General features: G+C 46.3%; 1 long non-coding RNA gene across 4 annotated transcripts in view; it reads left to right on the top strand.

Annotated features, from left to right (window-relative positions):
* Positions 1-5,300: 5,300 nt before the first annotated feature.
* The window catches only part of LOC101718632 (uncharacterized), a 59,931-nt gene continuing 40,954 nt past the window's right edge, over positions 5,301-24,277 (top strand). For 2 of the 4 annotated variants that reach the window (XR_015444269.1, XR_015444268.1), the window contains exons 1-2: positions 5,301-6,179; positions 7,035-7,165. This is a non-coding gene — a long non-coding RNA (uncharacterized LOC101718632). Of the gene's footprint in view, positions 6,180-7,034; positions 7,166-12,440; positions 24,270-24,277 lie in introns of those variants that run through there. The other 2 variants (XR_205974.3, XR_015444267.1) reach the window with 2 other exon arrangements.

Below are 24,277 nucleotides of genomic sequence, written 5' to 3'. Positions count from 1 at the left end.
AGGCGTTTTCTGCTGGAGTATATCACAGATCAGCCTCCTGTAAAAATAGCTGTTGATTTGTGCCTCCCTTTGCCCAAGGAGGAAGTTGTAAATTAGAGATAGTCCAAGGAGAATAAAGAGAGAACCAAGAGATGGCCTCAGGAGAGTCATGCAGACCCTGAATAATAGTCTTTATTTTTGGCTACCAAGTTTCATCTTTCACGAGACTCGTTGTTCCAAACTCGATTTTGCATGGTGTATGCTCTCTGTGTAACAGTTGCTCATTGAGGTAAACGGACGGATGAGTGACCGGCTCACTTACCAAGCTGCTGGATGTTTTCCCCAAAGTGGTGGCCTGGTCTACCATGGCGGGTTCTGTCTATAAACCACAGAGCTGATTCCTTCCGAAGCATGACAGTAGCAAACTGCATGGAAAGACATCATCCTGGAAATCATTTCCACCTGAAACTCCTCAGTGCCCATCAGAATCTCACACTGGCAGTACTAGTTGGATTGTCCGAAGCCTGTGTCCTCTCCTACTCTGCTCAACCCCATCTGCTCGATGGCCGCCTTGCTGTGTAATCTCGCTGGCTATAGGACTGCTGGTGACTGACAGCCATTCCCTGAGAACACCGGGTCTGCCTGTAGCCCAGCTACGCATGGATGCTTCACGGTGACAGGAATGAGCACTGATGTTTCTCCAGGGACAGTCCCTGTGCAGGGTGTGTGTCTGAGATATGTCAGATGTGGCAGCCAGGGGACTGGCTACTGGGCACTGACACCTCCTGAGCCGAAGAGCAGCATGGAAACAAAGCAGCGGGTCCATGCACAGGCTGGCCTCCCTGCTGCTGCACAGGGTTCCTCCTCTCTGTCTGTTTGGCCAAGAAGGTGTTGCTGAGAGCAAAGAAATCCATCTGCCTCACCTCCTTTATTTTGAGTGGGCTTATCCAGTAATTAAATGTGTCTTACCCCCAAGCCCAGCTGGATGCCTTGTAGACATGCAACATCCTCTCACCTGAGTCCAGGGATTAAACTTCTTGAACCAAATGTTTGACAGGAAATATGAAGAGCAAGGAGGCAGGAAGGTAACTGGATGCTTGTGGCTTTGGAACTACCAAAACACATGGGGATCTAGCCACTGCCAGGAGAAGCTGCCCACTGAACTCAGACATGGAGTTAGTACACAGTTTATTACCACTCAGCAGGTAGATGCAGAGGAGTGTTTCATTCTTGGGAGTTCTTGACTTTGATTTGTAAGGCGCAGTTCATGATGAATATTGAGGCGTCACAGAAAAATATCGGTCTCAATTTGATTTTCTCTGTTTATAAGTGAGAGAGACTCACACAATTTTCTATTATGATACGGTTACAAATGACTGTGTCCCCACTGGGGTGGGGGTGGGGGGTGGTTCCTGGTGGAGCCCACTAGTATTTTACCAATATGCAAGGCTGTATTAGAAGTGCCCTCCGCGTTTGCGGTGAGAGGAGGTCTTAATTTCTGTTATTACCAACTCCTTACCACCTGTCCACCACTTCTGGTCTTCACATTGTGGCCGTACAGCTCTGGGGAAATCCCCAAATAAGTAGTTCTTTTCCATTTGCCAGTGAGGCTGGTGAAGCTTCAGGAGGAATGGAAGTGATGCCATCTAAAGGGAATGTCTGATCACCGTTATTAGTACTAATAATAGGAAAGGACAGACCTAGTGGGCTGAGGTTCTAGGGGACCCTGAACACTGTAATTTAGCTCCATATGCTTCATCATATTGCTGGGAAGGTAGAAGGTGAGCAAAGATGTGGACCACTTCTGAAGAGCGCAGAGCTAGGCAGCTAGCACCTCTTTCTCCATCTGATTCCCTTCTTGCTCCTTCCATCTGACCGCCCGGCAATGCCCTGCCTGCTGTTGGTCATTAATGATCCTGTCCTCATTTGGCCAGCTTCCTGAAATCTTCAGTACCGTGGGGGCTGTGTCTCTTCCAGAAATCCTGGTGTTAGTACAGGCCTGTTGCCAGTGACTCCTGTGGACATAAGGCCATTAAGAATTATACAGTCATAGAGCTCGTTCACACTGACACTTCAGTTTAAGAATGGGGCACAGAAGCCAGAGAACTGTAATCCCCTGCCCAGGTTCAAATGGGTAATTGTGGCTGAATGGGGAGGAGTCTCAGGCTGTTCCAACTCTCAGATCCCTGGTGGTTCTGGCCATTTAGCTCCCCACCAGAAACTTTCATTGCTTCTCCTCCTAAGTCCACAATTAAGTTTCCCCTGCCTTCCTGTGTTCACTCACTTCAGTATCATCCTGCGGCTCATTTTTTATCCAACTTGTTTCTTATCATCCCTGTGCCTTCTTCTGTCCTGCTTCCTTTTCCCCTCTCTCCTGGTTTCCTGAGTATCACTCTATGTTTCTCAGTTCCCATTAGGGAGACACAGAATTGAGTGAACAGAAAATATTCAGCATTCCTTGCCAACATGGCCCAAGGGAAGCCATTAGGAGGCAGCTCTTCCTGGAGATATTTCTAAGGCATCTCCTATAATTATGGCTGAAATTTTAATATCAAAGGTTAAAGTGTTGTGGTTTTCTTTCTATTTTCTTTTATTTGCAATTATCCTTGGGAAGACAACATATCGGAGGCTGCCCCTGACAGTGCTTCCTGACCTAGATGGCAGGTACTGCACTGTATTGAGCTACGGAAACGTACTACCTCGGACTCTGAGAGTGTGGAAAAACAGATGTGGACAGGCAGACGGAGTGGGAAGCACAGAGCAGCGCCCAGGGGAGGTACTCCTGGAGGGCTCGGTCATGTGTGGATGGATTGGTGGGAAAAGCGACTTCGAAGGACTTTTCAGTGTGAAGAAAGGCGAGTAAGGGAGTGTGGCTTGAAGAAAGAAACAGACACAGGTTAGATACGTGGTAGGGACCAGGCATTAGAGGTGACAGCCAGAGAAACCGACGCAGGACTGAAACTTCACATTGCCCAATTCTGAGCATGTGGTCTTTTCCTCTTTGGACTTCAGTGTCCTTACCTGTGGAACACGGTGCTCGGATTCTCTTTTCTCTGTCCTGACTTCTGACTCTGTCGCAGCTGCATCTTCTCGTGCTCAAGGCCAAGTTCCACCTCGAGCAGTCTGTCCAGGTGCGACTCTTATGGCTTCACCACAGCTCAGCTAAACCATGTTGTTCCTCTTTCCTTCCGTGCTTCTCCTCCAAAAGGCCTAGCCCATTCTGAATCTTTCACATCAAGCAGATCCATGCATCTCTTTGAAGGCTCCTATTTTTTGGTTTTTACTGGAGGCATAAAGCCCTCAGGGCCGAAACCTTCCCCTCACTGTCCTTCCCTCTCTCCTATGCTTCCCTATACCTAGCAGGTTGAACTCATTTATAGTGTAAATGATAGCAAATCAGGAACCTCCTGCTGCTTATAATGATAACACTTCCTATAATTTGCATGATAAAATTCAACTGATTCAGACAGCATTTCTCAGGACAGATAGGTGACACCCTGGCTCCATGAGGGGAATAAATTACCGTCTGGAGTTCTCTGCCAACACAGTTGTAGATCCCGATTGGCTGACATTCAACCCCAAACAAAAGCACAAAGCCTTGTCTAATGGAGCAGTGAAAAAGGATATCTAGGAAATATTAACAAGTTTTGCATGGTAATTTATGCAAATGCACGCCATAACTCAGTTGAAGAGGTTCAGCTTACACCTATAGAAGGGAGTGCAGAGCTAAGGATTTTATGGAACTGATGCTGCCTCATTACAGAGCAGAGGCTGTGGGTTTCCATACAAATGAGCCCTGGAGAGACCCAGGGTGGCAATTAGTCCTCAGACCACCTGCACCAGTCCTGACAGGGTGCCCATTAAGTGCAGTTCCAAGAGTGCTGCCTACCACAGACCCCCGAATCAGAAGTGTTGGAGCAGGGCCTGAGAATCTGTATTTTATAAGCTTTTGTTCTTGCTTTGGTGGTCTTTATGCACACTGAGTTAGACCACCTGAGTCCGGCAGCCTGCAGCCAGTACTGTCACTGCCTAGGTGACACATGCAGTGGCCACTCTGTCCACGGTGCAGTTGGGTAAGGCACTTAACCTTTGTCAGCCTCAAGTTCCTCATTTATAAAATAAGGGGGAGATTCAAGTACCTCTTCAGTGTTTCGGGCCATGATTATTTTTAAAAGCATGGACCAACTCTGCAGCCAAACAGACTGTATATGTGGGTAGCCTGTTGGCAGCCTGTCCCAGATGGACCTCATGGCCTTGTTCCTCTGTAGGTCTACTGCCCCTCCCCCAGAAAGAGAAAAGGTGGCACAGATTCCCCAACATGGTGGTCCCAGTTTCTTTCCCATACCTGTCTCTTTCCAGATGGAGATGGTATTTGATCTATTGCTTCTACCGGGGAGGGTACTATGTCTAGACCCAAATCCTTTCTTTTATCAGTGGCTTAGTGTTTTGAAATCAAAAGCTATTTATACTTTAATTTGTTTGTGTTTCTTCTGAGAATGGCTATCTTTCCTACTCTCTAGTGTCTCTCTTAAATATAATGTGTAATTTATACATTATACCGAGCATGTACAATGGTACTTTTCACATGGTAGATTCTCAGTAAATGTTTATTAAAGAACATAGGACAGGTATCTTCTGGAACAGGGAATGAGAATGGAGAAGCAGAAGTTGTAGTGATATATTGTAATTCTTCAATATTTTAGCACACAAAACTAACATTTGTTTATACCCAAACAGGCTCAGGGTTTTCTTCGAATTATCGTGAGCATCACGTACTGCCCCTGAGGCAGACACTAAAGCATGCGTCTTACTTCAGGAAATTGGGCTCAGGTAGGGTAAATGACTTACCCCAATCTTCACATAGCTGAGTTCTAAGGCTAAGTTTAAGTCCTCAATCTTCCTGGCTACATAACCCATTATGCTTTCATCTCTGCCCTGTATTCTCAAGGTGGAGTCCAGCAAAAAGTTGTTAACCACCTGTTTCATCTAAATTGTTCTCCTCTCTACTTTACTGTTATTTCTTTTTCATCTGAAATTGGCTTTTCTGCTTTTCCAATGATTGAAAGGAAGACTGAGGCTTCCTGTCTTAGTTGTTTTCTCACCATTAAGACACAGTAGCCAACACCCAGGAGCCTAAAGGAGAAGCTTATCCTGGCTCTCAGTCTGTACACATTTCAGTCCCTGGCCGGCTGGCCCCAAGGCAGGGCCGCTGGTGAAGGGCCTTGGTGGGGGGAGTGCCCAGAGGCAAGAGAGCAGCTGGGAAGGAAAATTTGACCTCTCAGTCACACCCCAGTGGCCTGGACCTTCCAGCCAGGCTCCGCCTCCCAGCAGCAGGTCAGCTACAATGCCCCAGCTCTGATCACTCTCTACACGTCCTGCCTGCGGCGTGAGGTGGACAGACAGGTACAAAATGCATGTTTGCACAGGGAAACTGGCAAACATGGACTGAGCCACGACCTTGGGAGAGGAGGAATCAAGAGAACCTTCTCTGGCATAGCTGGTGTAGTTGGGGTTTACAAGGGAGTAGATTTAATACAGAACACATCATTTATAGGATTATTTTATAATAGCCACCTAAAAAGTCAAATGCGAAGGGGTGCAAGAGATCTGTCCACACGCTAGAGACAGGAAGAGTCCAGCCGAGGGCCTGGGTCCCACAGCAATGTCCTGCAGAAGTCCAGCTGAAGGCCTGGAGCCCACGGTAATGTCTCGTGCAAGTCCCTATGGAGGACCTGCACCGGGAAGGCCCAAAGGCCAGTGCTGGAAGCCAGAAAGCCTGCACCAGGGAGTGAAGGACCTGTGCCACCAGGCTGAGGGATTGGAGCCAGGAAGCGACACTCACGGTGAAGACCACAGCTCCCCTGACGAGAACTGCAGCCATCTTTGGTGACAGCGAGGACCCGAGCTCCTGCTATGAGAACAGCCAAGTTTGTATCAGGAAAACCAGCCGGGCAAGCTTCTCCAGGAAAGTCAGCAGCCAAAGATCTCATCCCCAGTTCTCTTTGTATGCCATTGGCAACAGTTCTCCGGTGGGTCTTCCACGCCCAGAACCGCACTGACTCAGTTCAGCTGGGCTTCCCAAATTGACCATGAGTTCATCCACCCCAGCCAGCCTGAAGCACGGAGCTCAAGACACCAGGAGGCTCATCTGCACTGCCACAGAGGAGGCCTGGCAGGTCCTCGGGGGCTGCGGTCTCCAGGTGAGTTATTGCCTTCTCTTTCTCCGTCCCAGTTTTTATCCTTGTTTCCCAGAGGCTATGCCATGTGTATTCTCTGGGTGTTTCCTCCAGCACCTTTCCTAATTTCTCAGGTTACATTTGCTTTGAGAGTAAGTGAAAGTAGCAAGGAAAATACAAGAAAAAAGGTGCTCCAGGCAGAGAAATCCACCTGAATAATGGCTATACGTGGCTCTAAGTGTCTGACAGAAGCCTGGCGACTCAGTGGAGAAGTTGTACATCTTGAAGTATAGCCATCATTAGCTACTCCCAGGCCCCTTCCTTCCTTCCTTCCTTCCTTCCTTCCTCTCTTTCTTTCTTTCTTTCTTTTTCTTTTCTTTCTTTTTTTCCTTCTTCCTTTCCCTGTCTTTGTGTGCTCACATGTAAGCACCCCAAGAGAGGATCTCACTATTCAATGGCCTTATTACTTCTGGTGAGCAGAGCAGTGGGCCGGGCCAGGGAAGAGACCAGCTGCTCACTCTCTGGTCAGCTTTCCACAGGGGGCTGCGTGCATGGCCAGCCTTCGGTGCTTAGTGGTTTCTTCTTCACTATCTTCTCCTCTTGGCCGATTGAGCTCATAGCCATTCAGCCTGTGCAAGCACCAGGTTCACCTATGAAAGAGTTCCCTGTAAGGCACAGTGCGTGTGCAGATGGGCGGTGGTAGGAGGGACAGTGAGGAGAAGATCCTATACAGACACAGTGTGAATGCAGTGGCTCCTGCCTGGCTAACTACTGCCTCCCCGTAGTGATAGACACACAAAGAACTTCCCCTAACATGCTCAGCCATGAAACTCAAAACCCAGCCTTGATTCCCTAAATTTTCCATCCTCTTTATATCAGGGCATCAGCTCATCTTAAAGAGTCTATCAGCCCGTCACCTGGCCTGCAACCACTCCCACTCCCGCTGACGAAGCAGATACCTATCAAAGGCAGGACACGTGCAGCCCCAAAGGTGGATCTTGCATCTTTTTGTGAGTCTAAAGCCACTTTTCCTCAGTCCAGATTCCCTGCCCACCCTGCCTCCTGCCTGGGTTTCGCGACACCTCTCTTTGAGACATTTAGCTTGCCTCTCTTTGGTTGCAGCGACGTTTAGTCTCGCCGCTTTCCTCTTCAACTCTTTTCTGTAACAGTGCTCTTCACTCCCCACCAACCCTCTGCATGGCCTGTCTTTGTTCTTCTCTCAAAGGGAGCTGTCAGCATTGAAGGCTCTTTTCAGGAAGGCAGAGAGGAGCCTCTTGTTTTTCTAAGTCACAATCAGATGCATTATTTGCTGTACAATCCTCTTTCAGGCAAGTGGCATACATAACTATGCAAAGGATCACATCGTCATGGGCTTAGGATAGTAGGACGTGTGTGTGTGTGTGTGTGTGTGTGTGTGTGCATGCGTGTGTGCTGGGGGGTGGTGGCACCGTTCATCACAGGAGGAAAATACTGTAGGACAAAGACAAAGACAAAGGAGGAAGAATAAGAACAAAACAGAATAGGAGCTCGGGCCAGGGAGACCCATTGGTAACGGTGCCAGTGTCTGCAAGAGTTCAGCATCTTACCCTTGGTTAATCAGAACCTTGGCTAATACCAGAGCCTTTCAAGGTTCTCCTCAGCTCAGGGGTTGTGGGCGGGCATTGTTGTCCAGTGTGACATCCAGAATGACACACATCAAATGCCCCTGGGCTCCACTTTGGGGTGATGAAATCAGACCTGTCAGTGTAGGGACAAGCAGCCCAGGGAGGCCAGCTGAGGAGGAGAGGCGCCCTCCGCATGCAGCCTCTCATAGGAAATCTCACCAGGTGCCAGGCTGGTGCCCCGGGGCAGGAATTCAGCCTTCACTTTTCATTTGTCACCCCTACTTTAGTTCTATCCTCTATAAACACAGTCTAGTGACAGAAGAACAAGGAGATGGGCGGTCACCTGAGGCTGGACACCCTATTCGCACATCACCCTGTCTGGCTTTAGCTTTCACACCCTGTGCACCTCCTCAGGACACCCTGCATGAGCTGATGTTGACTGATAAGAGCTGGGCTCGGGACTGGCATTCAGTCCATGCGCAGTGTGACTTCCACGGCCACAGAAGCAAGCGCTGCAAACGGGTGGCCCATGAACTAAGGCTCAGCACTGCCAGTAGAAAGTGCTTCGAGGATTATTAACAACAATTAATGGGAGAGTAATCAAGTGTGAAAGGAGGCCAGGGGGTGATATGGACCATCGAATCTTACATTCCCAGTGTCAGGCTCTCGGGTCAAGCAATCAGTGAGCTGCCAACAGATTTGTCTGGGGTTCCCTGGGGCAAAAGTTAGAAAACGCTGGCTTGGTGACGATTCCAAAATTTGAATGCTTGACAGTTTCTCTCTGTTGGATTTAGCTCATGACCCTGAAGGGAGAGTGAACTCCTTCATGTGCAGAGCTTCACGTGGACTGGCCAGCCAGTAAAGCTGGGAATGACTTGAATTGTGTGATTTGGGGCCACTCATACTTTCTTGTAATCCAGAAAGTAATCTGCCTAGATTCAAACATAATACCTAATAATTTACTGTTGGAGATCTTGTACTTCAGATATTCTTGCTAAAATGCGAACCTCATGAGAATGATAGCATGCTGAGCATTATCAGGCAGTGTGATTGGATGGGAGTAATAACAAAAGCCAGCATGGGGCCAGATGTCACTGCTGTGGCCAGCAGCATGGTTACTGTGAACACCATAACCATCGTCATCTTCCTGACTGTCACTGAGTCCTCGTGTCCTGAGACGTTTGTTCCGAGCAGTGCTGTAGGCACGTGACATGCAGTGACCCCGTGACTTTCATGGCAGTGCTGTGCAGAAGGCACTCAGTTACCTTATTACCTCCTTTTTGCAGATAAGAAAACTCAAGCTGAGTATTTCAGTGAGTTGGCTCAGAATACCAGTTAACAAGGGTACATGCTGGAATTCTTGATGCTCCTCCAAATGCTCCAGGGTCTGGGCCACTCGCCATTATGCTGATATCTAGCAGAGCAAAAAGATGGGCCTTAATTTCAATCCTGGAGCTGTATGCACAATTTCAAACTTCTCTATGGCTGGTTCCATGTGTATGACAGCAAAAGATGAGCACAAAGGGGACCATAGGTCAGGTGCAGAAGGCAAGAGAGTTATCTGAGTGCAAAATTTCAGGTCCTACAAGAGTAAGTCCTCCACCACAACCCTGGGAATGAACACTTTGTGTTTTGTATCCTGAGCAAGTAGGTGCCTTGCTAGCTTCCTCTCAGGCTTGGCTTTAGTTGCAAAGGCTAAATGAGGTCCCAGTTTAATTACTTGTCATTGTGACTTAATGTGACTTAAATGCTCATCTCTTTCTTTTTCTTGAGATTAATATAATCAAATCCTTCTTGGAGCACACAGCTGATTACAATAAAGGGAAGAGAGCACAAAGGTTTCCTGCCTTTAGATGGGGAATGAAGACGGAGGGGATCTAGAGGCCCCATGAAAACCTTCACAGTGCAATTAGACCCACCTTGTCCCACTCGCTTGCTGTCCTGGCCCCACTCTGAGCCCATCCGCAACTTTCCCACCTCTGGAGGCAGAGACAGAGGGCTCATTTCAAGGCAGTGGAGAACAAAAGACCTGCTGACCCTGAGAGCCTCATGTTTCCAGGTCTCTCCCACACTGACTCTGGGACATTTCATGGCTCTACCACTCTGGTCCTCTACAGCTGCATCAGTGCTACACAAGGCACTCAGGTGCCGTGAGATTTCCTGCTGGGGTGTTCATGTCACATAAGCAAAATTACCCTGTAGCAGTTAAGGCATGAGGGGGCCTTGAGGATCATTTTTCACATCCTCTCCTCTCAAAGATGTATCTAAGGCCCACTGTCTCTGGTTTAAGGACCCCAAATAAAGCTAGTTCTTTTGTATCTTTTGCTGCTCACTGTTGTGGCTCTGCTTTTATGCAGCTTTCTGTACATGTGCTGCCAGCAAGGCTGACAATGGACATTCTAAGAAGAAATATTGCTTTTTCTAGAGAAAACTGAATGAAGCTCAGGGAGGAGCTCCCTCCCTGTCCAAGAAGCCCCAATTAATCTCTAAATAACCTCCATGAAGAAGAAGCTCTGTGTCATACCTCTCCTTGCCAAACTGGAGCTGGAACAAGTAACTGTGTGTGTATGTGTAAAGTAGGGGTGATTTAGCGCTAGCAGCTAGCAAAGTTGCTTCTCTTCCTATTCAACAAATTGCAGCATTTCCATTGTGAGGACCTAGTACAAGGCCGGATACAATACATGCTCAGTTTCTGAGCTTTTCACTGTCCTCTCCTGTTGTTTTGTGTCCTCAGCACTGGAGCTGTAGAGAGAAAGCTTGGCTGATCGTGACCATATGGATGCTGCATACATAGCAGAACAATTATGCTTTCAGGGACTATTGCTTTATGCATCTTTCTCTGCCTTCCGCATCTTCCTAATGATGACATAATCACACGACCACTTCTGTTCCCCATCCCTCAGGTTACCAAGCGGCTCCTCTAGGAGCCTGGCTACTTGCTAATTACTGGTGAAGTGTGATGTGAAGGAGCCCCCAGCTCTGACCCAGAGACTTGAGCCATGCCTTCACTGGGTGTTTACAGTGTGGTTCCCTTTGGGGATTCACCCTTCAGGAAGCCACCAGATACCAAGTGTTTTTGAGAGAAACGCTTGCCTGATACTATTGTCCCTCTCAGATGACTTCTTGGGCACAATGAATCAGATTATCTAGGAGAAATAGTGTGGAGGTGATTTGGAATAGATATATAACTGTGCTATCTTTTTATACCCCTAAATTATCTTAGATACTGGGAAATGTACTTGTATGCATCCTTCTCACAGTATGTTTGGGTGGGGTATGGACTGATAATGTAGATTCATTTGTCCTTGTTAATAGAGTCACAGTTCCATCAATATCATTGCACTCTAATTTGCAGTGATCCTGCAAGGTTATTTCTACTATCTTCATTTTCCACTAAAAGATGACCGGTCCAAGGTCACACAGCTAATCAGAAGAGACTTGAGACTTAAAGCCAGTGTGTTGATTTTATATTCTGTGATTGTTTGGTGATACCAAACCTACTTTCAGGTATTTCCTCAACATATGTTGGTACCCTGCTACCCAAAGCATGTTCCACGGACCAGCAGCATGGTCATTACCTGGGAACTTGCTAGAAATGCAGGATTCCAGCGACCACCCCAGACCTACTACCTGCATTTCACCAAGGTGGCTGGGTAACCCTGTGCATCTTGAAGTTGGAGTAGTATACTAGAAGTATAGTGTGACTTTAAGATGCCTTGCAGTCACATTAAAAAGTAAAGAGAAATGGGTGAGATGAATTTTAACAATATATTGTAACCTCAAATACAGAAAATATTATTTCAATTTCTGTCAATACAAAAATGATTCACAAGAAAAATTACATTCTTTCTTTTCTGCAGTGTCTTTAAAATCAGTGTTCTAACTGTTATGCATTTCAACCCAGGATAGATAGTTTCATTCTCTCAGAAATTGCATGTGACTCCCATACGGACAGTGTGAATGGTGCAGGGTCAAATCAGCCTTCTCAGACTCAGGTGGGAATCAGAATCCTTCAAGGGCTGCTCCAAACAGTGCCAGCTGAGCCTGTCCCTCCAGTCACTGGTTCAGGAGATCTGGGTTGGGGTCCAGCTTGACACATTTCTAACACGGTCCAGGTATGGTTGCTGTGTCCGGGCCTATGGACAGGGCAGGGTAACCACTGCTCTTGAAGCTGATCTCCACCTTCCCGGAGGTCATAGGATCCGGATTCAGAGGAGAAACAAAGAGCACTCTAGTGTGTAGGGCACAAGCATAACCAGAGCAAGAAGGAAGGCTTCCTGAACCAGAGGTGCAGGAGAGCAGCCGTCCCGGGTCAGGCTTGTCGTCCACGGGAACACAAGAGGCCTGGAGAGAGGTGCACCTGTATCTCTGCTCAGTGACTGCAGTGCCACTGCTATGCTGTCACCAAGGGTGTGGCCAGACACCCCGCCTGTGCTGTGCTGGCCTCCACTCGTACCGCCTCCTGTGTTATCCTCCTTGGAACTGGCCTCAAATCTCTCCCTTCTTCTATCTCTGCTCTACCTTTTCTCTCCTTCTCGGAGCCTTGCGGCAGGTCTCTCTTCCCAGGTTCTTCCTGTCCCCAGTTCACTCTGCACCCTGCAGCCAGAAACACCCCTTTAAACGATAAATCCATCCATGGCTCTCCTTTGATATAAACAAATCTGCTTTCTTTCAACTTCAGAATAGAATCCAAGCAATTCCCTCAGCCTTGAAGGCATATCAGTCACCTGCCACCCCCTGGTTACCAGCAAACCGCCCGGTCCTCAGCTCTGTACTCCTGGACACCGACCTCATCCTTCTTTCTGAGTAAGAAATGGGCACACTCTGCCCTTGGGACCCCCGGCCTGCACACGGAGGTCCCTCTGCTGAGAATTCTCTTTTGCCTCTGACTCTTCCCCGGCAGCTGCTCCACTCTGTCTCAGTTTAACTGCTACTTCCTCCCAGAAGGTGGAGGAGACCACCGCTTGGGAAACAGCATTCACACCCCCTCTTCTTCAGAGCACTCGGATCACTTTGCTCATGCCACCAACACAGTCTACTGGGACTTGGTTATGAATATGTCTCCTGCCTCAATCTTCAAATCTACTAGCAGAAGGACCATGAACTTGTCTCATCTCCATATGCGCTTGGACCCAGCACAGTACCCAGCTCAGCAGTAGGTAGTGGCCTGTCATGTGTCCACTGTTAGCTCAATAACTCTGTCATGCTAATAAATTACGAGGACACAGACAACGGAAAAGATGCTCTTGGATATGTTTCCAGTTGCCACTGGATGAAGAAATGAGCTCAAAGTATTAATATCAGCATAGCATCTAAGCATGTTCAGAAATGGCCCTAGAAAGCAGGCTGGCTGCATGGTGAGGCTCAACATCAGGAAGAAAACCGATCAGCCACTCACAGCACAGTAATCATCAAGAAAGCCAAACTGATGGCATGGAGGACAATTTTCATTTTCTTTTTTTGGACAATGGGTAGAACTTGATAGCTCCTTTACCATTTTAACTTAAACTGAATCCCATGGTTGCTTACTGTGGAATATTTAGACGTCAGCCACAATCTCCAGGCTGTGTCCTGTTTCCTGGCCTAGCTAGACCACAGCTGTGGACTCCTAGTATCTGTTCCTCCTGCATCCAGGTGCAGCGGCGTACACCTCGGGCAGGCCTGAAGCCGCGGCCCGAGGGGTTGATGGAGAAACCCCGCGTGGGACAGCAGGCGGCCTCCCATGCCTCCGCTGCTTATCCGGGCCCACCGCAGGGTGTGGGTCGGGGCTTCCCTGCCTGAGGCTTGGGTTCTAATAACTCAGCTGCAGTCCCACTGAGGGCCCCAGTTCAGCCATTTAGCCATGAGAGGAGAAGAACCAGCCCTCCCCATTCTGCGTCCTGTCCGGTGCCTGGTCCCTCCGGAGGGGGCGTCATGCCTGGACTGAGAAGAAGGGGGTGTGAGCCTGCACTGCCGTCTGCCTCCAAGCTGGCTCTTCGTGTGTGTGGGACCCACACATGCTCATGCTGCTGCCTTCTTCCTTCTTGTATTAACTTTAATAATGAAATATTGAGACCAGGCCGCTAATGAGCCTAAACTCCCTCCTGTTAGTTTATTTTCCACCGTCAGACTGTCACTTCAGAGTAAACTGCTTTTCTCTGGGTCTTGTTGGAGTGATATCACAGCAGCGTGACCCCCCCCCCCCATTCTCATTTCAGGCCTCTCTGATTTCCCCCAGTGCGGTTCCCAGGCCAGGGAGGCGTCCCAGGTGTCGTGCTAAGGCCTATGCAGTGCTTCCCTCCTGCGACGGAGACGTCACTCTTGTCACGCTCAGTCGGGTTACACCCTGCCACAATACACACAGCTATGACCCATAAATAAGTAAAGGAATAATACATGCGGTGTTGGGGTGTTATTCCTTAGTTCTACAGGAAAGATCTGGGTGCTGTGAGGCAGAAGGAGACCTGCCTTCGAGGGAGCGGCTAAGCCAGCAGAGGAGCTGCATCTCCGCCATTCACCGCCTTGCCCACTTCTGCCTGGCTCCTGCTCATTTCCTGGCGCATTCAGCATTTCCTGTCAGCTGGCGGTGTCAGGACATGAAAACAGCCAACATTAGGTGGATACTTTGCACCAACAGGACAGCATGCGTCTCAGATCTGCTCTCCTCTTCTGTTCAGAGACACTACACTGGCTTCATCAAACTGCCGCACTCCTGCGGTGTCCTCTGCTGTCCTGATCACAAGGAGCTTGGTGCTTCTGCTTCCCTTGCGTCTTCCCTGGCTCCCTTCTCTGCTTCGTGTCTTCCTGCTTCTTGTGAACCAGGACTTGCACACATTCACCAATATCCCAGCTTTGCCACTTGCCAGGTGATCTTGGACAACGAAGCCGACCTCTCCATGTCCACAACCTTGTCCAGAGAGTGCTGCTAAACACAGCATTGCCTTCCTAGTGTTTTGAGGACTCAACGTCCTCAAATTAACACATGTGACGTGCTTAATACAATGCCTCAGACATTATAAATGCTCAAGAGATCTTTTCGTCTCCCTTCTCCTTTTTTTTTTTAAATCTCTCTCTTTCTCTCTCTTTTTTTTTTACCACTAAGAAATCTGACCTCAGAGAATTAGCTTTTACTAATCACCCTCTGTCTGTTCTACACACAGCAGAGTGTATCTGCAGTGTTGTAGCTGATGGTCACAGTGCTGTGTAGAATGACTGGGACCTATCGAGGAAAAATCAGTAATACTGAGCTTCCCTGTATTGAGTATTGTGGTATTTTGTTCATCATAGATTTTTGGCCTTAATTTGATTTTTAAAATATTGCATCAAAGTATCATTTATGTTGATTATTGACCATTTAGACAACACTTTAATTTTGTGCCCGAGGCAACCATGTCCTAGGCCTTGCTTGGCCCCCTCAGCCTCAGGCCCGCGGTCACAGAAATCATTCTCTTCCAGTCCCTTGTCTTTTGGCCTTTTATACACTCTTGTAACCATGCATCCATCTCAGTAAAGGGCCACTGTCCCGGTGTTGACCATGTCCAGGGAAGGAAAAAGATAGCCAATTTTACTGAGAAAGGAAAAGTTTTGGGGACTGAACATGAAACAAAAGCAGGCAGTAAAACCTACTTGAGATCTTTGTGGCCTAGAGGTCAGCTGTCAGATCTCCCCTCTGACCTACACTCACGCCTGGCCTCCCCGGAGAGGACGTAAATAGGGATCAATGGGAGGCCACGGGACTCATGCACCCTACCCTTTGGGTGGAAGGTGGCACCAGAGGAAGCACTGGACAGCAGGACCCAAGCAATGTAGCTCTTGCTTTCTTACTTCCACCCAAGCCAGTGTGATGACCCCTGGGATTAAGCATTTTATGGGGTCTCCTACTGTGCCCCATTTTCAAACAGAGCCTGCATGATATTTGTCCCTTCCAGTTCTTTTGGTTTAAGAATACAGAGGCCTGTGGGGGTCAAAGGAGAGGTGTGTGAGCTTCCAGGATCCCTTGCTTCTACATCTGTTTCCCCTGACATTGTTGAAAAACTCTCATAAATTTGAAGCTTTAAGGTTCAGAGGGATTCTTAGCACTATTCAACATGCCCTAGAAAAAGCTACTTTCTTTTAAATGTTGAGACTATTCCATCTCTTCCAATCCCGCATAATCCTCTAGCTAATCCTGCCCTAATGGTCAGAAACAGGCATTGTTCAGGTCTGACATCACACAAGCCACTAAGCAAGACAGGTGCTTATTAACCTGAGCAAGTCCTTCTTTTCCTTCAAATTGATTGTGGCTTGAAGCAAAGCGTGTAACACCTTTGTTCCAATTTGTTCTTCCAATATTTGCAAATATGCCTGAAGAATATATATCTCTATATAAATGTCAGAACTGAAAGCATCAGACCATTTACCCCTATAACATTTCAGGGTCTCTCCTGGTACTGAAATCTCCAGGACAGCGATGGTGAACCTTTTAGAGACCGAGCACCCAAACTGCAACCCCAAACCCACTTATTTATCACAGTGCCAGCTCTGCAATTAAACCTGAAGGGTGAGGTTTTAGTTCAGAAAAAAGCAACTCATACATTAACATCTTTTGTCTTAAAAGAAAAACACAATAATAGAGCTGTTGGTGCTACAAACAGGTTTTATTGAAAGGTGAATTTTGCATTTGGAGTGCTTTTGTACAGTGAATGTGCTCCTTGCTCTTGTGTGCATGCTGATTGTTTGTCAGACCTTGGCTAGGACCACTTGGCTCTTGTGCTGACAGAGGGCTCTCAGTTCCCACCGAGGCACACATGCCTTAGGTTTGCCACCACACTCCTGGGCAGTGGTCCTCAAACTTCAGCTTATATCAGAGCCACCAGCAGGACTCACTGGTCCAAATGTCCAGGGCCCATGCTTAGTCTGAGTTTCAGTCAGTCTGGAGTAGAATCTAAAAGGGTGCATCTGTAACAGGCTTCCAGGTTTGATGGTTCTGCTCCCTGCCACTGTTACTGGACTGGAAGATCCCTAGAAATTAGTACTGAGAAGTGAGGTCGCTGTTGTGACTATACCTGATGATGTAGATCAGAAACTTTTGGAAAAGGTTTGTTGGAGGGATTTGGAAAAGTGTGGTGAAGGAAACTGAGAGAAAGCCTAGAATGCTGTAAGCAGAGCTTAGCTGAAGTTTCTGACAAGACCGTGGAGGACCAGGATTCTGATGGAAATGTAGACAGCAAAGATCTATGCTCATGAGCTCTTAGATGGAAATTAAGAGTCCACTGGGAATTAGACTACAGGAGACTCATGTTACACCCTGACAAAGAACTTAAGAGCATCATGTTCATCTTCTAAGGCTTTGTGAAAGGCTGAATTAAAGGTAACGAACTTGTTTATCTAGCAGAGTAAATTTCAGAGAATCACAGCATTCTGCAGCAACCTGTGCATTGCTGGCTGCTCTTAGCCAGATTTATAGCAAGAGCTGAGGGCAAAAGCTCAAAGCAAAAAATTTGAGAAACTTGTAGGTTGCCCAGAAAAGGAGGATGTAGCTACTAAATAAACTAGTGATATTAAAAAGAAGTCAAATATTTTGCACCAGGGTAATCAGAAAGATACTTTAAGGGGATTAGCAAGACCCCACCCATCACTGCCTCAAAGGTGTAATGGGTAAACTTGTTTTAAAGACTTTTCACTTCAGAAGAAAGCTGCAGGGTGCTCTGCTTACATAGGGTCCCCAGGAATTACTTCCTTGGGATTTGTTTCCCTATGTTCAGCCGTCAGGGCACTCAGAGACCATTACAGCTGTGGTTTTCGTGGTGTGCAGACTGCTAAACTTGTGGAGTCACGGAGGCTTACACCAAGATTTCAAAGGAAATCCTGGGAAGCCAGGGAGGATGTGGCAAAGTCATAGTTGCTTCGAGCAGCCGAGAGCAGAGTGATGCCTAATAAAGCTGTGAGAGTGAAGCCAAAGCCGGCATGGAGACCCCTGGAAATCAGAGATGCCATGAATGGGGGAGGCAACCACGGGAGCTGCCCGCCCATGAAAGCGGCCCACGGGCTGCAGCCAGTATGTCACAGAGGGGCCGCTCCCAGGTGTTGCACTAACAGCTGAGGAGTTAACGTTTGCACTGCTGAATTTTGGTCTTCTTTTAGTCTGACCCTTCCTATATACACTCCTGTTCCCCCCCTCCCCATACTGGGAATCGAACCCAGGAACTCGCACTTGCCAGGGAGATGCTGTACTGCTGAGCTACATCCTCAGCCCTTTCTCTTTTTCAGAATCAGAATATCTACTTTGTACCATTGTGTCTTCACAGTGTGTGACTTGCTTTTTGATTTTTACAGGGGTGCATAGCAGAGTCTGCCTTGAGTCTCAGAAGAGACTTTGGATTTCTCAGCAGTGATGGAATATTTAGAGTCTGGGCACTTCTGGAGAGGGACTAAGTGCATTGTGCATTGTGAGATGGGCATGAGCCTTTGTGGGGTCAGGGGTAGGATGCTAGTATTCCCCCAAAGGATGTGTATGAGGAGCTTGGTTGCCAGCCTGTGGCACTGCTGGGTTGTGGTGGAAGCCTTGGAAGCCGGACTTACTGAAAAGAAGTTGGATCAGTAGCAGGACAAGTGAGGGGAGATTGGGAAGTGGGTCTCTTCCTTTGTCTCTTTTTTGCTTCTTGGTCACCATGCAGTGAAGAAGCATCCTCCCTCCTCCACCACACACTCTCAGAATGACATGAGGAGCTGCCATAGGCTCAAAGTGTCAGGGCCAAGTGACCATGGCCGAACTCTGAAACTATAGGCAGGATAAAACTTTTCTACTTTGAAGCTAATTATGTCAGGTATTTTGTCATAAAAACAAGAACATGCTTTGAGGACCACCTATATAGACTTCAGATGTTGAGTAGGTCACAGCTCCAGGCTGGTGCTTTCCCTGGTCTTTGGACTGTCCATGGATTCAGGCCAGAGAGACAGCATCTGTCCATCCTCCCAGCTGAGGTAGGCTGTATTCACATAACTTTGATGATATCCTATCCTGTATCATTCCTGTCCTCCTCTATACCTTGAAGTCTTTTCCATCCTGCTGCTGAGTGGGGAAGGAATAAGAGGCCGTGCATGTCACAGGTAAGACAGCAGCTGGTGTTGTCTAGAGGGTGCCTAATAGAAAACAGAAATGTGTTTTGGTGAATTTATAGCCCTTTTGATAAATTTATAGCCCTTTCTGCTATACTCCTCAAGAATATTCAAGAATTCTATTATGTTTTATGAGAATTACTCAATTAATGTTTTCAATTTTCCCTGTTGCATTGACAGCAACTGTATCCAAGCCTGGTCGCTATGTCTGGTGTTCCTGCCCTAATTATTTTATCACCTGGGCACACCTGTTGCTACCTAGAAAGTGCTCCTGCTCTCTGTGGGGGGTGTGGGGATGGGTGTCAGTGGGCAGCGAAAGATCCCAGTCCCCCATCCCAAAGCTGTGGTTCCCTTCCTTAAGAACATTCAAACAATAAGGCACAATTCAACAGCTCCCTTTCACTTTAGCTACCCTCTATTTCTCATACTCTTTTGTTAATGAGGGAGAGCACAAATAGATGGGAAGTGGAAGGGAGGAAAACATACAACATTTCATGCTCCTTTTTCCCCACTTCATTCCTTCTTTTTCTCAATTATATATAGTCTGTATGAGAGCATGAGAATGAACATCTGGCTGGAGGTCAATTTTTGTTGCAATCAGGAATCTGACAAATTGGGTGATGCATAACTATGTATGCAGCAGAGATGCTTAAAATAGCCGGCAAACCATCACCTGCACACAGACATATCATTACATAGGATGAAATAATGTCACTGTGTGTTGTGTAAGGTTAAAAGGGAGACATTCACACTGAAACCCATTTCCTTCCCACCGCTTCCTGGAGTTTACAGGGGAAAAAAAAAGCCATGAAGTGTTTTCTGGCTGCTAGCAATTTTGCCCACATGTATTTTGTACATTTCTCCATCCCTTCTGGGGCATCTAATTACTGGGTAGAAAGTCCAAGTCACTGGAAATAGCTCCTCTGTAAAGCTTTTGTATCACTTAGAGACCCTTAGGGCAGGGAGCTGATGTACTAAAGTCATCTCAGAAAAACAATATCCTGTTACATGTACATAAGGCCTTATGCTTTTTGTAATAACTCAGCATACATTTCTCCTTCAATGTCATTTATAATCTTTCAAAACACATATATAGAGGTTTCTCTTTGTTCCCAAAATACAGAAGTAAAAAATGCCATGCAAAGGGGTGGAGATCACCAAGGAACCTGGAGAGGGAAGTAAGTAGGACTTGAGAATTGATGCAGCTTTGCTTCATGAAATATTGGGCCCAGATATGTATTAATATCCCCTCAGCCCCAGGATTAATGGATCCCTTTTCTAATCTCCTGCTATAAACCACCCAATAAGAGTGACTTGTGAAGTTTGTGGTTATTTCTCGTATAATGGTAATAAAATTCAGGCCAAATTGACCCCTTGGATAAAATTTTCAGTATGCTCAATCAGCTTACAGGAATTCTAATACAATAAATATACATTTTAGACATGAAACTATTTATCTACAATGAAAATGACAATGTCAAATATCGTAGACATAGCTTAAGCAAGCAAAGTATCAAAGCACTGCCTGGCGGCCTCTCTGCATTCTGAAGTGAGAAAAAGTCTTCCAACAACTCGTGTATGTTTCTGTCTGCTTCTCAGTCGCATTACTTGCCAGGACCAGGTATCCAGGGAAGCCTAAGTCTGATTTATCACAGAATTTGGTAATGGCTTTAATGTGCTACATCTCAGTTATATTTTCTTGTTTCCATAATACCTTATAACCATGATTGATAGAATGAATATGTCTCAATTTTGAACTTCAAGTTCCAGCAACTGTTCCTGCTATATAGTGGTATATTATACCAACAGTCTGGGCATGCTTCTGAGATCTCAGTATGGCAACTGAATATATATTCCACTAAAAAGTATTTCTCTATCTTTATGACTATAAGACAAATCACATGTAAAAGAACACAACACACAGACAAGCTAAAGCAAAGACAAAGCACTAACTCCTTCCTTTCCTTTTCCCCAGAACGTGCCTCCTTCTCTGTTTACACAAAATTCTGCCTTAAATTGTGTTTGCATTATTACCAAACGGTGGCTGATCTGAGCCTCAGGGACCATGTCATGGTGTTTCTCGTGATCCCCCTCAGCATCTTGGGGTTCAATGCCATCATGGTGCTGACTAGCAATTTGGGCTTTGTCCAGAGCCCTGAGCCTCATCGGCAGTGTGAGTATATTTTTTTCATAGTCTATGTCGCTACATTAAACTCCACATGCTTTCTTGCAAGTCACTAAACCACACTAAACCACACTTGCAAGTCACTTACCACACACTAAGATCACGGTAGGATTGTTACCCAGAAAGGTGACACAAGTCTCCTGTACTCAGCATCTCTTCGGCTTTCACTTTTACAAAACTAAGTTAGGAAAAGTGAGAGTAGAAGTCTAAAGAAGACACAGTAGTTTGTTATGAAACTATGTAAAAAAATTGCTACCCTATGTCTGTCAACAGATTGACATGTTTTATGAAGTGCAAATGATAGCCCTTAATGTAAGTACTAACAAAATTACAGTTGGAGAGGTTTTTAGAAAACTAATATACTTTATAACATGAAATATATTAAAATGTCAGTGTTTTAACCAAAGTTTATAAAAATATATTATAGTCATTTATTGAGTTTATAAAACACGTTGTGAACTAACAAGATAAAAGATGCCTTATAAATACAGATGCTGTTATTTAGAATGTGCATCTGATGCCTGGGCTTATCAGGCATAGACACGTGACACATTTTTCTCTTTTAAGCACAGTGGTGCTTCATTTTGGAAGGCAAGTAAACTATCCTAGCGATGGTCAGCACACATTTAAGCAAAGTCACATGTACTTCTGTTCACGTACTTCATGCAGTCTTGTACACCTTGACATATTTTTGTCTAAGAAATAAGCTTACACATCCAGTCCTGCAATTGTCTATTGCACTGTAATTGCTGTGTACTTAACCATAACCCTCATGACACGCTCAGCTCCAGGAATCGGGCTGAGTGCATTGTGTTCCTTTGTGGGGTTGATGCCTGGCTCAGAGGAGGACACACGGTAGGCGATCCATAGGTGTGTGGGAATCAATAAATGAAATAATGAACGAATGAAGCCTGACTGAGGTGTGTGGACCCATCCTCTAATCACAAACTTGGATGGTAGAGAGAGAATGCCTTTCCATTCGTGTTAGCCTTAAAGAATCAGGCAGGCTTTGTAAAGTAACTGTTATCAGCCACAGTTTACAATCAGGCTTCTTCACCACGGACAACTTTGCTGAGCAGAGAGCTCCGAATTCAGGCCGTGTCCTGGGCCCTCTCCTCCTGGGGAGAACAGGCTGTTGAGGAGGAGACTTGTGCTGCACAGTGTTGGGTAGAGACCCATGTGGCTGAGAAGCCATCATAGGCCAGAGTACTGGCCTATGTACTGAGTTCTCAGTGTTCTTTGTGAAACTGTCACCGTGCAGGACAGTCCTAGGTCAAGGAATTTCAGGAAACCACAGCTTCTTCACTAAAGCCCACACAAGCCCAGCTCTAAGAGAGGTGAGGCATGATTTAGGCATGGGAGATGTTTCATTTTGCTGAGCACACTCAATTCGGGGAGACATTGGAAATGGCTCTGAAGAAGCCAAGGCCGCAGCCTGCCATATGTGGTGTGCTACCACTAGCTCAAGTCTAATGGGCTACAGATTCAAAATGAAGTCCAACTGAAAATGCAGTTACACTGTAGAAAGTTTGAAAACTAAAGAACATTATAAACAGGGACTGTTGTCATGCCATAATCCTACCCTGAACATGTAGCCACTGTTTATATTTTGAATTTCTAATTTATATACACATCTGTACATATAACTAAACACATATTTATGCATACACATCAAAAGCACACACATATAAATGTATTTTGTTAAAAAGCATGGTCCTATTACACCACTTTGCATTTTTCACTTGGATTAATTAATAAAGGCTGAGATGAATTCAAAATAAATGCATCGAGTAACAGAAATGCTGCTCTGTCCAACTGAGAGTGAAATATTCCTAAATTTCAAAAGTATCTTAAAATCATTTATTTAAACCTTGCCTGTCTTTCTCATTCCATGGATTAGGAAACAGATTGCTTTTACTTCTGTACATGGCAGCCTGTGTCCCCAGTGGGACAGAAGCATGGGACAGTGGTAACAGTACCAGTCCTAGGGCCAGACACCTGTGCAAATCCTGACTGTGTCGCTTATTAGCTTGGTAATGTTGAGTAACACATTCAAATCCTAATGCTACCATTTCCTCCTTAGTAACACAGAGATGACAGTTATGCCAGTCTCATAGGACAGTTGTGGAAATTCATTGTGTAAGTATATGAAAGGCATTTTGGACAGAGATGGGTGGCTAGGATAGATCTTAGCTGATATCGCTTATAATGCGCCTGTCTGTGCCTCAGAGAAAATTCAGTGACAAGTTCGTGGTCATCTTGAATTCCTTTCCAACATCTCCCCAAGAGTTTTAAGTGTCAATATGAACAATGTGATTTTTCTTTCAACCAATCAGTTGATCAGAAAAAAAATCTCTGGTCAAATGTATTAATGAACTAGGTTTCATGGAGTTATGAGAGAAATTTACAGTACGGCTTACAAATTTCACTGTAGAAACAAAACTTAGAAATGAAGTAATCTTGATAAATGTACTAGCCAGGTATTTAGCCATGTCGATCTAACCATGTAGTAAATCACATGTAATTAGTTTTGATTATGACCCTTTAAACAGCGTCTGTGCTAATGGCTCTCATTGTACAGAGGCAGAAACAGACCTGAAGAAGCTGCAGTCTGGCTTAAGGAGCCCGAGCTCATCAATACAAAAGAGCCAGAATCAGATTCCTAATTTCCAGCCTGATGCCCTTCTCCCTGGGTAGTGGCTACATCCATGTAACAAGGTGCTATGTTCAGATTTGGAAAGTCTCCTGAAGGCTCGTGTGTCGGAGACTTCCTGCCCAGGCTTGATACTACTGGGAGGTGGGAACCTTTATGAAGCAAGGCCCGTCGGGAGGCCTTAGGTCAAGGGGTGTGCCCTCCAAGCTGACCACAGAACCACCGGTGTTGCCTTTCTCCTTTTTGTGTGTTGGATATGAAGCGAGGGACTTGCTCTACTACACACTCTCCACCATGGCATGCTTCCTCACCACAGGTTCCAAACCAGTGAGCCCAGCCAACCATCTAGTGACCACCCAGATACAGAGAAGATGAGGGCCCGCACTCCAGCAGAGGGTGGTAGGACACGTTCAAGGGACAGTGACAGGTCTGGGAAGCCTGACATGCATAATCTTAGATGGACAGACTTACTGTTCCTAAGAATCCAGTTTTCATACTGGAGACTTCTATCCTAAAGCAAATGAAGGGCAGTGGCATCCACACTGCTCAGAGCTAGCAGCAGGCAGCTCAAGGTTGAGTAACGGTATTTGTGCCCCATTTTCAG

This window comes from Heterocephalus glaber, unplaced genomic scaffold, assembly GCF_053883595.1.
Source record: "Heterocephalus glaber isolate CG9 unplaced genomic scaffold, H.glaber_assembly_v1.0 deba00001600, whole genome shotgun sequence".
Classification (NCBI taxonomy): Eukaryota; Metazoa; Chordata; class Mammalia; order Rodentia; family Bathyergidae; genus Heterocephalus; species Heterocephalus glaber.
The sequence above is the reverse complement of the archived record's forward strand: the minus strand, read 5'-3'. Positions and strand labels throughout refer to the sequence as shown.